This window comes from Entelurus aequoreus, linkage group LG23 (genome assembly GCF_033978785.1).
Source record: "Entelurus aequoreus isolate RoL-2023_Sb linkage group LG23, RoL_Eaeq_v1.1, whole genome shotgun sequence".
Lineage (NCBI taxonomy): Eukaryota > Metazoa > Chordata > Actinopteri > Syngnathiformes > Syngnathidae > Entelurus > Entelurus aequoreus.
In genome coordinates this window covers 8,138,155-8,151,082 of record NC_084753.1, presented here as the reverse complement: position 1 = coordinate 8,151,082, position 12,928 = coordinate 8,138,155, and the positions used below count along the sequence as shown (strand labels likewise).

Below are 12,928 nucleotides of genomic sequence, written 5' to 3'. Positions count from 1 at the left end.
ATTGTATTTATTTATTTATATTTACAATAATTTATTTATTTTTTTATTTATTTTTTAATAAACCTTTATTTATGAACTGCAACATTTACAAACAGCTGAGAAACAATAATCAAAATAAGTATGGTGCCAGTATGCTGTTTTTTTTCCAATAAAATACTGGATAGGATAGAAATGTAGTTTGTCTCTTTTATCCGATTATTAATCGATTAATTGAAGTAATAATCGACAGATTAATCGATTATCAAATTAATCGTTAGTTGCAGCCCTAATATATATATATATATATATATATATATATATATATGTATGTATATGTATGTACATGTGTATATATATATATATATATATATGTATATATGTATATATATATGTATATATATATGTATATATATATGTATATATGTATATATATACGTATATGTATATATACACATGTATATATGTATGTATATATGTGTGTGTATATATAACATATGTACATATGTATATATATATATATATATGTAAATATATACAGTTGTGCTCATAAGTTTACATACCCTGGGAGAATTTATGATTTCTTGGCCATTCTTCAGAGAATATGAATGATAACACAACAACCTTTCTTCCACTCATGCTTAATGGTTGTGTGAAGCTATTTATTGGCAAACAACTGTGATTACTCTTTTTAAATCAAAATGACAAAAGAAAGTACCCAAATGACCCTGATCAAAAGTTGACACACCCCAGTGACTTTGATCTGATAACATGCACAAAAGTTGACACCAACAGGTTTGAATGGCTAATCGAGGTTCCAATCCTCACCTGTGACCTGTTAGTTTGTAATGAATGTGTGTGTATAAAAGGTCAGTGAGTTTCTGAGCTTCTGACACACCATTGCATCTTTCATCCAGTGCTGCACACGTGTTTCTGGATTCTGAGTCACGGGGAAGGCAAAATAATTGTCAAAGGATCTGCGAGAAAAGGTCATTGAACTGCATAAAACAGGAAAAGGGGTATAAAAAGATATCCAAGGAACTGAGAATACCAATCAGCAGTGTTCAAACGCTGATTAAGAAGTGGAAAATGAGGGATTCAGGTAGACCGGCAAAGATTAATTTAGAGTGCTGATTTCTTTGAGCACAGTGATAGACAAGCATGCACTATAATAATGTTTGTAGTCCATGAAATATAACAGTAAATAGCAGACCAATATACTGTGTAACATGTATATTTGTGTGGAAATGGCCTCAAGTGGGTCGAGACAACTGCCTACTGTGACGATACTGTGATGATACCGGGATGAGCTATGTTATTAAAGTGATCTCTGCATGGTCCGCTCACTTGAACGCACCACACCAAAGCTTTGTGTGGTTTTATTTTGGAAGTGATGGACCGGTTGGTAATACCTACCTGGTCTAAATGTTTCCTTGGAGTGTAACGATCCACCGTAGTCGGGGTTTGGTACGCAGCTCACTTTTAGGTTCACTGTTCAGTTCACTTGAGGTACAATAAGGGAACCAAGTGCAAAACATAAAACTTAGCTTTTAAATAAATAAATAAACTGTTGGCAAGTAATTCCCCGATAAATACAATTCTAAAATGGAAAATAAAAACAAAACAAGTGTGTTAGTTTTTCAACAGGTTGTTACTTTTGTCGGTGTCGAACGTAAGATGAGTTTAAAGTGTACAAATAAGCTGCAATTTTATTTTTTTTATAAGATAAACTGCTGTTCTAAATGTGTCCACTGGGTGTCGCAAAAGCAAGTCAGGTGTGACCCACCTCATGCATGACTGTGACCATCTGTCACTTCACTTCTGTTTGTGTCGCCTTATTTGGTGTTTGTTTCCTGTCAGCGCTCTTATTTTGATTTCTATTTCCTGCCTGAGTGCTCGCTTCCCCTCACCTGTGTCTGATTGGCAGCCTGGCGCACCTGCTTGCAGTTGCCAATCAAGCTGCTATTTGAGCCTGCCTCACCCGTTCCTCAATGCTCGAGGATTTTGGTCAGGAACCACCGCACGGCTGCGGCGGTTGTGACCCCGTGATGCAGGAACCTGGAGAACAATGTGCAGGTAAGAGACTTTGTTGTACTCAAGACTAGGAGGAGCAGTCATGGATCTACCATGGGAGTCCAGTCCATAGTGGATCTAACATAATAGTGTGAGAGTCCAGTCCATAGTGGATCTAACATAATAGTGAGAGTCCAGTCCATAATGGATCTAACATAATAGTGTGAGAGTCCAGTCCATAGTGGATCTAACATAATAGTGAGAGTCCAGTCCATAATGGATCTAACATAATAGTGAGAGAGTCCAGTCCATAGTGGATCTAACATAATAGTGAGAGAGTCCAGTCCATAGTGGATCTAACGTAATAGTGAGTCCAGTCCATAGTGGATCTAACATAATGAGAGTCCAGTCCATAGTAGATCTAACATAATAGTGTGAGAGTCCAGTCCATAGTGGATCTAACATAATAGTGAGAGTCCAGTCCATAGTAGATCTAACATAATAGTGTGAGAGTCCAGTCCATAGTAGATCTAACATAATAGTGTGAGAGTCCAGTCCATAGTGGATCTAACATAATAGTGAGAGTCCATAATGGATCTAACATAATAGTGAGAGTCCAGTCCATAGTGGGTCTAACATAATAGTGTGAGAGTCCAGTCCATAGTGGATCTAACATAATAGTGTGAGAGTCCAGTCCATAATGGATCTAACATAATAGTGAGAGAGTCCAGTCCATAGTGGATCTAACATAATAGTGAGAGAGTCCAGTCCATAGTGGATCTAACATAATAGTGAGAGTCCAGTCCATAGTGGATCTAACATAATAGTGAGAGTCCAGTCCATAGTGGATCTAACATAATAGTGTGAGAGTCCAGTCCATAGTGGGTCTAACATAATAGTGTGAGAGTCCAGTCCATAGTGGATCTAACATAATAGTGTGAGAGTCCAGTCCATAATGGATCTAACATAATAGTGAGAGAGTCCAGTCCATAGTGGATCTAACATAATAGTGAGAGAGTCCAGTCCATAGTGGATCTAACATAATAGTGAGAGTCCAGTCCATAGTGGATCTAACATAATAATGAGAGTCCAGTCCATAGTGGATCTAACCTAATAGTGTGAGAGTCCAGTCCATAGAGGATCTAACATAATATTGAGAGTCCAGTCCATAGTGGATCTAACATAATAGTGAGAGTCCAGTCCATAGTGGATCTAACATAATAGTGTGAGAGTCCAGTCCATAGTGGATCTAACATAATAGTGAGAGTCCAGTCCATAGTGGATCTAACATAATAGTGAGAGTCCAGTCCATAGTGGATCTAACATAATAGTGGGAGTCCAGTCCATAGTGGATCTAACATAATAGTGGGAGTCCAGTCCAAAGTGGGGTCAGCAGGAGTTCATCTAGAGTGGTAGTCCATGCAGATGTTGTGGAGGACAGTCTGTAAACAATCTCCACTTCAAACTTGCCACGTTTTTGAGATGAGATGCAAAGTTGTTGTTTTTTTAAGCATGACTGAAGCCGGGAGAGTCCGTACAGGCGTGACTTGATGCTGCAAATGTGGAACTTGGAGCCAAGCTATGCAGACCTAAATGGCCTGCTTACCCAAAATAAACCGGGGGAAAAAAACCCGTCCCCAGCCAGCTGGACCAAACAGACAATGGGGTGAGTCACTATAATGTTGACCATGATTACAACTACTAGCTGGGTACAAACAAAACATGAAATAATACTTTAAAGATACTGTAATATGATTCTTCATGTTTTTCACAAAAATGTGTGTTCATCTGTGTGATGACAACTTGAACCGGAAGCAGTATTTCAGCCTTTCCTTTGCATTTAGCAAGTTTTTAGCATATAACGCTAACATCTTTGTTCCTGTATATAAAAAAGTGTCACTAAATAGTTGTCCAACTTTTGTTTCAGAAAAAAGAAAAAATGGTCCGATACTTGTTTTGTAGGACTCCTGCTGAACAAAGAGGTTAGCCTTGTGCTAAAAACATGCTAAACACAAAGGAAAGGCTAAAATACGGCTTCCGGTTCAATGTATCATATCACACAGATAACCACGCATTTTTGCACATTTTTTTAGATTTTTGAATTTATCTGGAAAAATTCAATTCCATAAAAGGAAAACAGCCCACAATCCAATTTTATGGCAATATTTTAATGAAAATCTGCCATATATAATAAAAATCGAAAAACAGACCCTGATTTTATTTTTTTGATTTGCGTTTCGGAATTGAAAAGAAGAATGAACGGAAGCTACACGGACCAACAAAGATGTTAGCATTGAGCTAAAAACATGCTAAACGCAAAGGAAAAACTAAAATACTGCTTCCGGTTCAAGTTGTCACCACACAGATAAACACACATTTTTCATTTTGGATGAACATATATTACATTTTTTGTGTTTATCTGGAAAAATAAAAATCTATACCAGGAAAATAGCCCAAAATCCAATTTCATGGCAATATTTTTAATGAAAATTAACTTTTTGTTTTTTTTGTTTTAAAATCTGCCATATATAATAAAAATAGAAAAACAGACCCTAATTTTATTTTTGGATTTGCGTTTCAGAATTGAAAAAAAGAATGAACGGAAGCTACACGGACCAACATAGATGTTAGCGTTATGCTAAAAACAAGCTAAACGCAAAGGAAAAACTAAAATACTGCTTCCGGTTCAAGTTGTCACCACACAGATAAACACACATTTTTGCATTTTGGATGAACATATATTACATTTTTTGTGTTTATCTGGAAAAATAAAAATCCATACAAGGAAAATAGCCCAAACTCCAATTTCATGGCAATATTTTTAATGAAAATCAACTTTTTTGTTTTAAAATCTGCCATATATAATAAAAATAGAAAAATGTCCCTAATTTAGTTTTTTGATTTGTGTTTCAGAATTGGAGAATGAACGGAAGTCACACGGACTGCTATGACCCCTTTTTATAAATGATTTGTAAAAATAAAATAAATATATAAAGTAAATAAAACACAAACATAAAAAGTAAAATAGAGTAAAAGAAAGAATACTATGATACAATATTACACAATAATAACATATTTTAAACAAATTTAAAGAAGGGTAGTAATACAAAAGATTGTCAAAAAGGACAATATGCACAAAATAGGTAAAATATTTATTTGATTATTTTGTGAACTGAAGAAAATATCCACAATTTCTTAATATTTGATGATTTCTAAGACAATGCGATGTTTCTCTCTTATTGTGCAGTCAAGAAAAACAATAGACATTTTCAACAAAAGCAAATCCAAAGCCTTGGGTGTCAAAAATTTAAAAAAATAGATTTTCCAATGAATCACGATTCTCATTTTTAAAAATATTATAAATCGATTAAAACAATTAAAAAAATAAAAATAAAACACAAACATAAAAAGCAAAATGGAGTAAAAGAAAGAATACTATGATACAACATTACACAATAATAACATATTTTAAACATTATAAAGAAGGGTAGTAAAAGGGACAACTTGCACAAAACAAGTAAATTATGTTTTTTATTATTTTGTGAACTGAAGAAAATATCCACCATTTCTTAATATTTGATGATTTCTAAGATAATATCAACAGGATTTATTTTCATTAAAATATTGCCATAACACTTGGATTTTGTGCTGTTTATTTTTCCTGATAAACACAAAAATCGAATTTATGTTCATCCAAAATGCAAAAATGCGTGTTTATCTGTGTGATGACGACTTGAACCGGAAGCAGTATTTAAGTTTTTCCGTTGCATTTAGCATCTATTCCTGACCCTAACCCAATGCAATGTTTAATAATAATAATAATAATAGATTTTATCTGTAAAAAAAGCACTTTACATTGAGTAAACAACCCCAAACTGCTACAGTGTATTAAAAAATAAATTAAAAAACTAAATAAATAAATAAAACAAATACAAAAACAATGCAATGTTTCTCTTATTGTGCAGTCGAGAAAAACAATAGACATTTTCAAAAAATCTAAAACCTGGGGTGTCAAAAAGAGAAACAAAGATTTTCAAAAAAATATATAATCTATTATTATTATTATTTTTAAATCAATCTATTTTTAGATTATCTATTCGTATTTTTTTTTTTTTTTTAATATGTCCTTTTTTCTCAACATGCCCTGTGCAGCCACTCAGGGAAACCATATTGTTGACGTAGATGATCTATATCTGAACGAGACAGGTGTGGAATACTCCAGTCAACAAACGACTCCACAGGGAGCATTCACAGGAAGTAATGAAAGCTGTTACAGTAGAAATGAACACATGAAAAAGTCAGTTTCACTAACTTTAAACCCAGGCTTTTACATTCACCCTCACTTGTCATGACGCCGAAAAATAAAATAAATAAGAACATCCATTCATCCATCCATTTTCTACCGTTTGTCCCTTTTGGGGTCATCAAATTAATATAATTTGTCCATTAAATGTGTGTTATTACAATCATTATTGAACATTTCCTGAATGAAAATGTCTCCATTTGAACACGCCTGCCTGCTCCGCTACCACAAGTCTTTCCTGTCTGCTCACTAAGTCCTCGAGGGTGTGGGCGTGGCCTACTGGCTGGTATTATCAGCATGTGGCCTGTTTGCCAACACATGTTTTCCACCGTGACTATTTCGTTTCCACGGCATATTTATTGCAAGTGTGGCGTCTTTATTCTTAGTCATTGGATCAGTTCAGTCCAACAGGAGTCAAATATGGATTTGAGCAGCAGAAGCGTGACAACATGAGCACATTTTTGGAATAGTTGAACCTGTCAAAGTGATCACTATCTCACACACGTGGGATTGATGCTAAACAGGAGTAGATTTTGATCTGGAAGGATGATTGACATCAGCAGAACACATTGCAAAAAAGGCATGTTCACCACTGTGTTACATGGCCTTTCCTTTTAACAACACTCAGTAAAGGTTTGGGAACTGAGGAGACACATTTTGGAAGTGGAATTATTTCCCATTCTTGCTTGATGTACAGCTTAAGTTGTTCAACAGTCTCCCTTCTCATATTTTAACCATCACACATTTTCAATGTCTGGACTGCAGGCAGGCCAGTCTAGTACCCACACTCTTTTACTATGAAGCCAAACTGTACGATCAGTGTCAGAGCTTGGTCCTCTCCCTGTACGATCAGTGTCAGAGCTTGGTCCACTCCCTGTATGATCAGTGTCAGATCTTGGTCCTCTCCCTGTACGATCAGTGTCAGAGCTTGGTCCTCTGTCTGTATGATCAGTGTCAGAGCTTAGTCCTCCGTCTGTACGATCAGTGTCAGAGCTTGGTCCTCTCCCTGTACGATCAGTGTCAGAGCTTGGTCCTCTCTCTGTACGATCAGTGTCAGAGCTTGGTCCACTCCCTGTATGATCAGTGTCAGATCTTGGTCCTCTCCCTGTACGATCAGTGTCAGAGCTTGGTCCTCTGTCTGTATGATCAGTGTCAGAGCTTAGTCCTCCGTCTGTACGATCAGTGTCAGAGCTTGGTCCTCTCCCTGTACGATCAGTGTCAGAGCTTGGTCCTCTCTCTGTACGATCAGTGTCAGAGCTTGGTCCACTCCCTGTATGATCAGTGTCAGATCTTGGTCCTCTCCCTGTACGATCAGTGTCAGAGCTTGGTCCTCCCCCTGTACGATCAGTGTCAGAGCTTGGTCCTCTCTCTGTACGATCAGTGTCAGAGCTTGGTCCTCTCTCTGTACGATCAGTGTCAGAGCTTGGTCCTCCCCCTGTATGATCAGTGTCAGAGCTTGGTCCTCTCTCTGTACGATCAGTGTCAGAGCTTGGTCCTCTCTCTGTATGATCAGTGTCAGATCTTGGTCCTCTCTCTGTATGATCAGTGTCAGAGCTTGGTCCTCTCTCTGTATGATCAGTGTCAGAGCTTGGTCCTCTCTCTGTATGATCAGTGTCAGAGCTTGGTCCTCTCCCTGTATGATCAGTGTCAGAGCTTGGTCCTCTCTCTGTATGATCAGTGTCAGAGCTTGGTCCTCTCCCTGTACGATCAGTGTCAGAGCTTGGTCCTCTCCCTGTACGATCAGTGTCAGAGCTTGGTCCTCTCTCTGTACGATCAGTGTCAGAGCTTGGTCCTCTCTCTGTACTATTTAACTCTGCTGCTATACGCTAAGCTACAAAACAACGACATGGATGCGTGTGAACCGTATCGCATTGTAACCACCTAGCAGAGTTTATGTGTGGTGTTGGCATTGTCCCACTGTTTTTGTGGCCCTGAAGGCATCATCTGCAATGAAAGAGTGAGTGGTTGCTGTCAATAGGACATGCAGTTGGTTTGTTTTTGCTGGGATTAGGACAGAAAGTGTTGGGGATTAGTCGTGCCTCTGGTGTTGTTTTGGTGCGGTTGCGGTTGACAATAATTAGTCTGGCTCAATAGAAACATTGTTGACACAAACCACTTCCTTCTCCTCCTTAAAACGTCTCGGCCATGATTTGATCTGTTGTGACCACTTGTTGAAAATGGTGCCGAATAAATTGTAATGTCTTTATTTGGTTTAGAGTTCAGGTTGGATATGGATTTGGTTGTGAGTGTGTGTGTGGAGGACACGGGAGCACTATAAGGGAACATTGGTGACTCGGGTTTGTACGGTGTACCGGTACTAGTCATTGGTCAAGTACCATGGTACTAAGTGTAAAGACAGGAAAGGGAGAATGGACGCATTTTGGTGTAAAAAGTAAAGATAAAGGTGAAGTTATAACACTGAAACACCCTCAGGAAGCAACTAACATCCATCCGCAGTGTTTTAGCTACTTCTAAATCACTAATCCTGGTCTCCATGGCGACAAATAAAGTACGTTTCTTACATGTAGCATTATCACTGGAGGACGAGGAATAGCTAAACATGCTTCACTGCACACCGTAGGAGGATACAATAGCTCACCGCCGTCACAATGTAAACAAATGCCATGGGTGGATCTACACCTGACATCCACTGTAATGATACCAAGTACAGGAGCGTATCTAGTCGATACTACTGTGATTAAATCGATATTTTTTGCATCAGAAAATCTTAAAATTCATATTATGTTTATAAAGTCAGTAAATACGTCCCTGGACACATGAGGACTTTGAATATGACCAATGTATGATCCTGTAACTACTTGGTATCGGATCCATACCTAAATGTGTGGTATCATCCAAAACTAATGTCAAGTATCAAAGAAGAGAAGAATAAGTGATTATTACATTTTAACAGAAGTGTAGATAGAACATGTTGAAACAGAAAATAAGCAGATATTAACAGTAAATGAACAAGTAGATTAAAAAAACATTTTTTACAGTTTGTCCCTCATAATGTGTACAAAATAATAGGTGTATAAATGACACAATATGTTACTGCAGACTAATTAGGAGTCTTTGTTTGTTTACTTACTACTAAAAGACAAGTTGTCTAGTATGTTGACTATTTTATTTAAGGACTAAATGACAATAATAAACATATGTTTCATGTACACTAACATTTGTTGTGAATAATTACATTTTTTCTGGTCCCCTTACTTAGAAAAATGTATCGAAAGGTATCGAAATACATTTTGGTACCGGTACAAAAACATTTGTATGGGGACAACACTAATGGAAATACATGGGTTAGGATACGATTCCATTTTTTTTTTCTTCTTCAGAAAACAGAACAATTTGATGAGATTTGATACAATGAACGAACGATTCGATTAGATTCCATAAAGCGTACGTCCAATTTGTTACTGCATAGACCGGGGGTCGGCAACCCGCGGCTCTATCTTTAGCGCCGCCCTAGTGGCTCTCTGGAGATTTTTCAAAAATGTATGAAGAATGGAAAAAGATGAGGGGAAAAAAATCAATTTTTTTGTTTAGTATGGTTTCTGTAGGATTGCAAACATTACACAAACCTCCCTAATTGTTATAAATCACACTGCTGATATTAAACATGCTTCACTGATTCGAGTATTTGGCGAGCGCCGTTTTGTCCTACTAATTTCGGCGGTCCTTGAACTCACCGTATAGTCTGTTTACATGTATAACTTTCTCCGACTTTCTATGACGTGTTTTATGCCACTTCTTTTTCTGTCTCATTTTGTCCACCACACTTTTAACGTTGTGCAACTCACACAAAGGTGAGTTTTGTTGATGTTATTGACTTGTGTGGAGTGCTAATCAGACATATTTGGTCACTGCATGACTGCAAGCTAATCGATGCTAACATGCTATTTAGGCTAGCGATATGTACATATTGCATCATTATGCCTCATTTGTAGCTATATTTGAGCTCATTTAGTTTCCTTTAAGTCCTCTTAATTCAATTTATATCTCATGGCACATGTAATATGGCTTTTAATTTTTTGCGGCTCCAGACAGATTTGTTTTTGTAGTTTTGGTCCAATATGGCTCTTTCAACATTTTGGGTTGCCGACCCCTGGCATAAACTAATTAAGAGTCTTTGTTTGTTTACTTACTACTAAAAGACAAGCTGTCTAGTATGTTCACCATTTTATTGAAGGACTAAATGACAATAATAAACATATGTTTCATGTACACTAACATTTTTTGTGAATAATTACATTTTTTCTGGTCCCCTTACTTAGAAAAAAGTATCGAAAAGTACGGAAAAGTATCGAAATACATTTTGGTACCGGTACAAAAAGATTTGTATGGGGACAACACTAATGGAAATACATGGGTTAGGATACGATTCCATTTTTTTTTTTCTTCTTTAGAAAACAGAACAATTTGATGAGATTTGATACAATGAACGAACGATTTGATTAGATTCCATAAAGCGTACGTCCAATCTGATAAGATTCGAATAATAAGTGTATAAATGACACAATATGTGTCAATTAGGAGTCTTTGTTTGTTTACTTACTACTAAAAGACAAGCTGTCTAGTATGTTCACTATTTTATTTAAGGACTAAATGACAATAATAAACATATGTTTCATGTACACTAACATTTTGTGTTACAATAAAGACAATAATGACATTTTTTTGTGTTCCCCTTTATTTAGAAAAGTATCGAAAGTATCAAAATACATTTTGGTACTGGTACCGGTATTGGTATCGGGACAACCCTAGTGTGGACCAAACCATTTTTTAAGAAGTGGCCAAGGGAGTTTTTGAAATGATTATAATTAGAATATTTTATAACTTGTGGCTTTGTTTGAACTGGATTTCATTCAGTTTATGTACAATCATTTTGGCTACTAGGGGCTATGTGGGCCCTTAGAATTAGAATTGGACGACCCCATACGACGACCCAGACTGTGGCAACACGGCCCCGAGTTAAAATGATTGCCCGGTATCAGACATTCAAAGTGGTATCAAGCCAACTCTAATCGCAACTGGTGGGTCTGATTTAATAATAATCAATAATTCCAAATGGCCATTAGGTGGGCAACTGCACATACCGAACCATATGTGCATGATACCTCATGTTTGTGTATTGAAAAGATAACCCAATACTTTGCAATAGTCTACTAAGTAACCGTATAGTGGTATTCTACAACTTGGGAATGGACATTTGCTGATGCATTTTTACCATAAATCGGACAAACCGTTTGAGGTATTCACCATGCGGTGCTTTGATACAGGCCCAAAACAAGCAAATATCCCCCCCCCAACACGACTGTGAACACAACCATCTGAAATGTAAAAGGGTGAGGTCAGGGTGTGACTACCTCAACAAGGAATGCAGTAATGTGTGTTCTGCGCTCTCCGCATAGTATCGCACTGTTTGTAACATTATGCAACGCAATTTGACTCAGATCATCACATTTTGGAGAGTAGAAGTCGTATCGGATCGATGAGGAAGGAGTCCTGTGTTGTCCGTAGACTTAGTCCTTCTGCGCAACTTTGGACACGTCTCTTGGACTTTTATCCCGACGGGTCTTTTCTTTTGACTCTGGACTGAAGAAGACATGTTGGTCATTTATGACTGATGGACATGTGAAAGACACGGATTTGGAGTACGGGCAACTCACCTGGTCTGACTGCACCCGGCTAAATATGACAGTACAAAGGTAAATACTGGATCTGGCTTTCAAAAAGTCATTTATGTAATGTTGCACTTCATTTTGAAACACACACCCATACGTATATACAGTATGTATGTATATATGTATGCACTACCGTTCTAAAGTTTGGGGTCACCCAAACAATTTAGTGGAATAGCCTTCATTTCTAAGAACAAGAATAGACTGTCGACTTTCAGATGAAAGTTCTCTTTTTCTGGCCATTTTGAGCGTTTAATTGAGCCCACAAATGTGATGCTCCAGAAAGTCAATCTGCTCCAAGGAAGGTCAGTTTTGTAGCTTCTGTAACGAGCTAAAGTGTTTTCAGATGTGTGAACATGATTGCACAAGGGTTTTCTAATCATCAATTAGCCTTCTGAGCCAATGAGCAAACACATTGTACCATTAGAACACTAGAGTGATAGTTGCTGAAAATGGACCTATGTAGATATTGCACCAAAAAGCAGACATTTGCAGCTAGAATAGTCATTTAGCACATTAGCAATGTATAGAGTGTATTTCTTTAAGGTTAAGACTAGTTTAAAATTATCTTCATTGAAAATAAGGACATTTCAATGTGACCCCAAACTTTTGAACGGTAGTGTATATATATGTATAATGTGTATATATATATATATATATATATATATATATATATATATATATATATATATATATATATATATATATATATATATATATATATATATATATATATATATATATATATATATATATATATATATATATATATAACATACAGAGTGCAGTTATATTGGCAGAGTCATACAACCAATTTCATTGGTATTGCTAGAATAAAGTTGATCATAAGTATATTTGCTATTATATGTTGAGTTAATGACAGGCCATAAACACGTTCAGTCCATGTGAGATGTGGTTTTTGCGGTTTGAGGCTCGTGCCAGTTTTCAT

The 12,928-nt window shown here is 36.7% G+C and overlaps 1 protein-coding gene across 2 annotated transcripts in view; it reads left to right on the top strand.

Annotated features, from left to right (window-relative positions):
* Nucleotides 1-11,775: 11,775 nt before the first annotated feature.
* The window catches only part of LOC133640967 (disheveled-associated activator of morphogenesis 1-like), a 64,541-nt gene continuing 63,388 nt past the window's right edge, over nt 11,776-12,928 (top strand). For both annotated transcript variants that reach the window (XM_062034705.1, XM_062034706.1), the window contains exon 1: nt 11,776-12,006. The gene's annotated coding sequence lies outside the window, so the exon portion shown is untranslated. The remainder of the gene's footprint in view (nt 12,007-12,928) is intronic.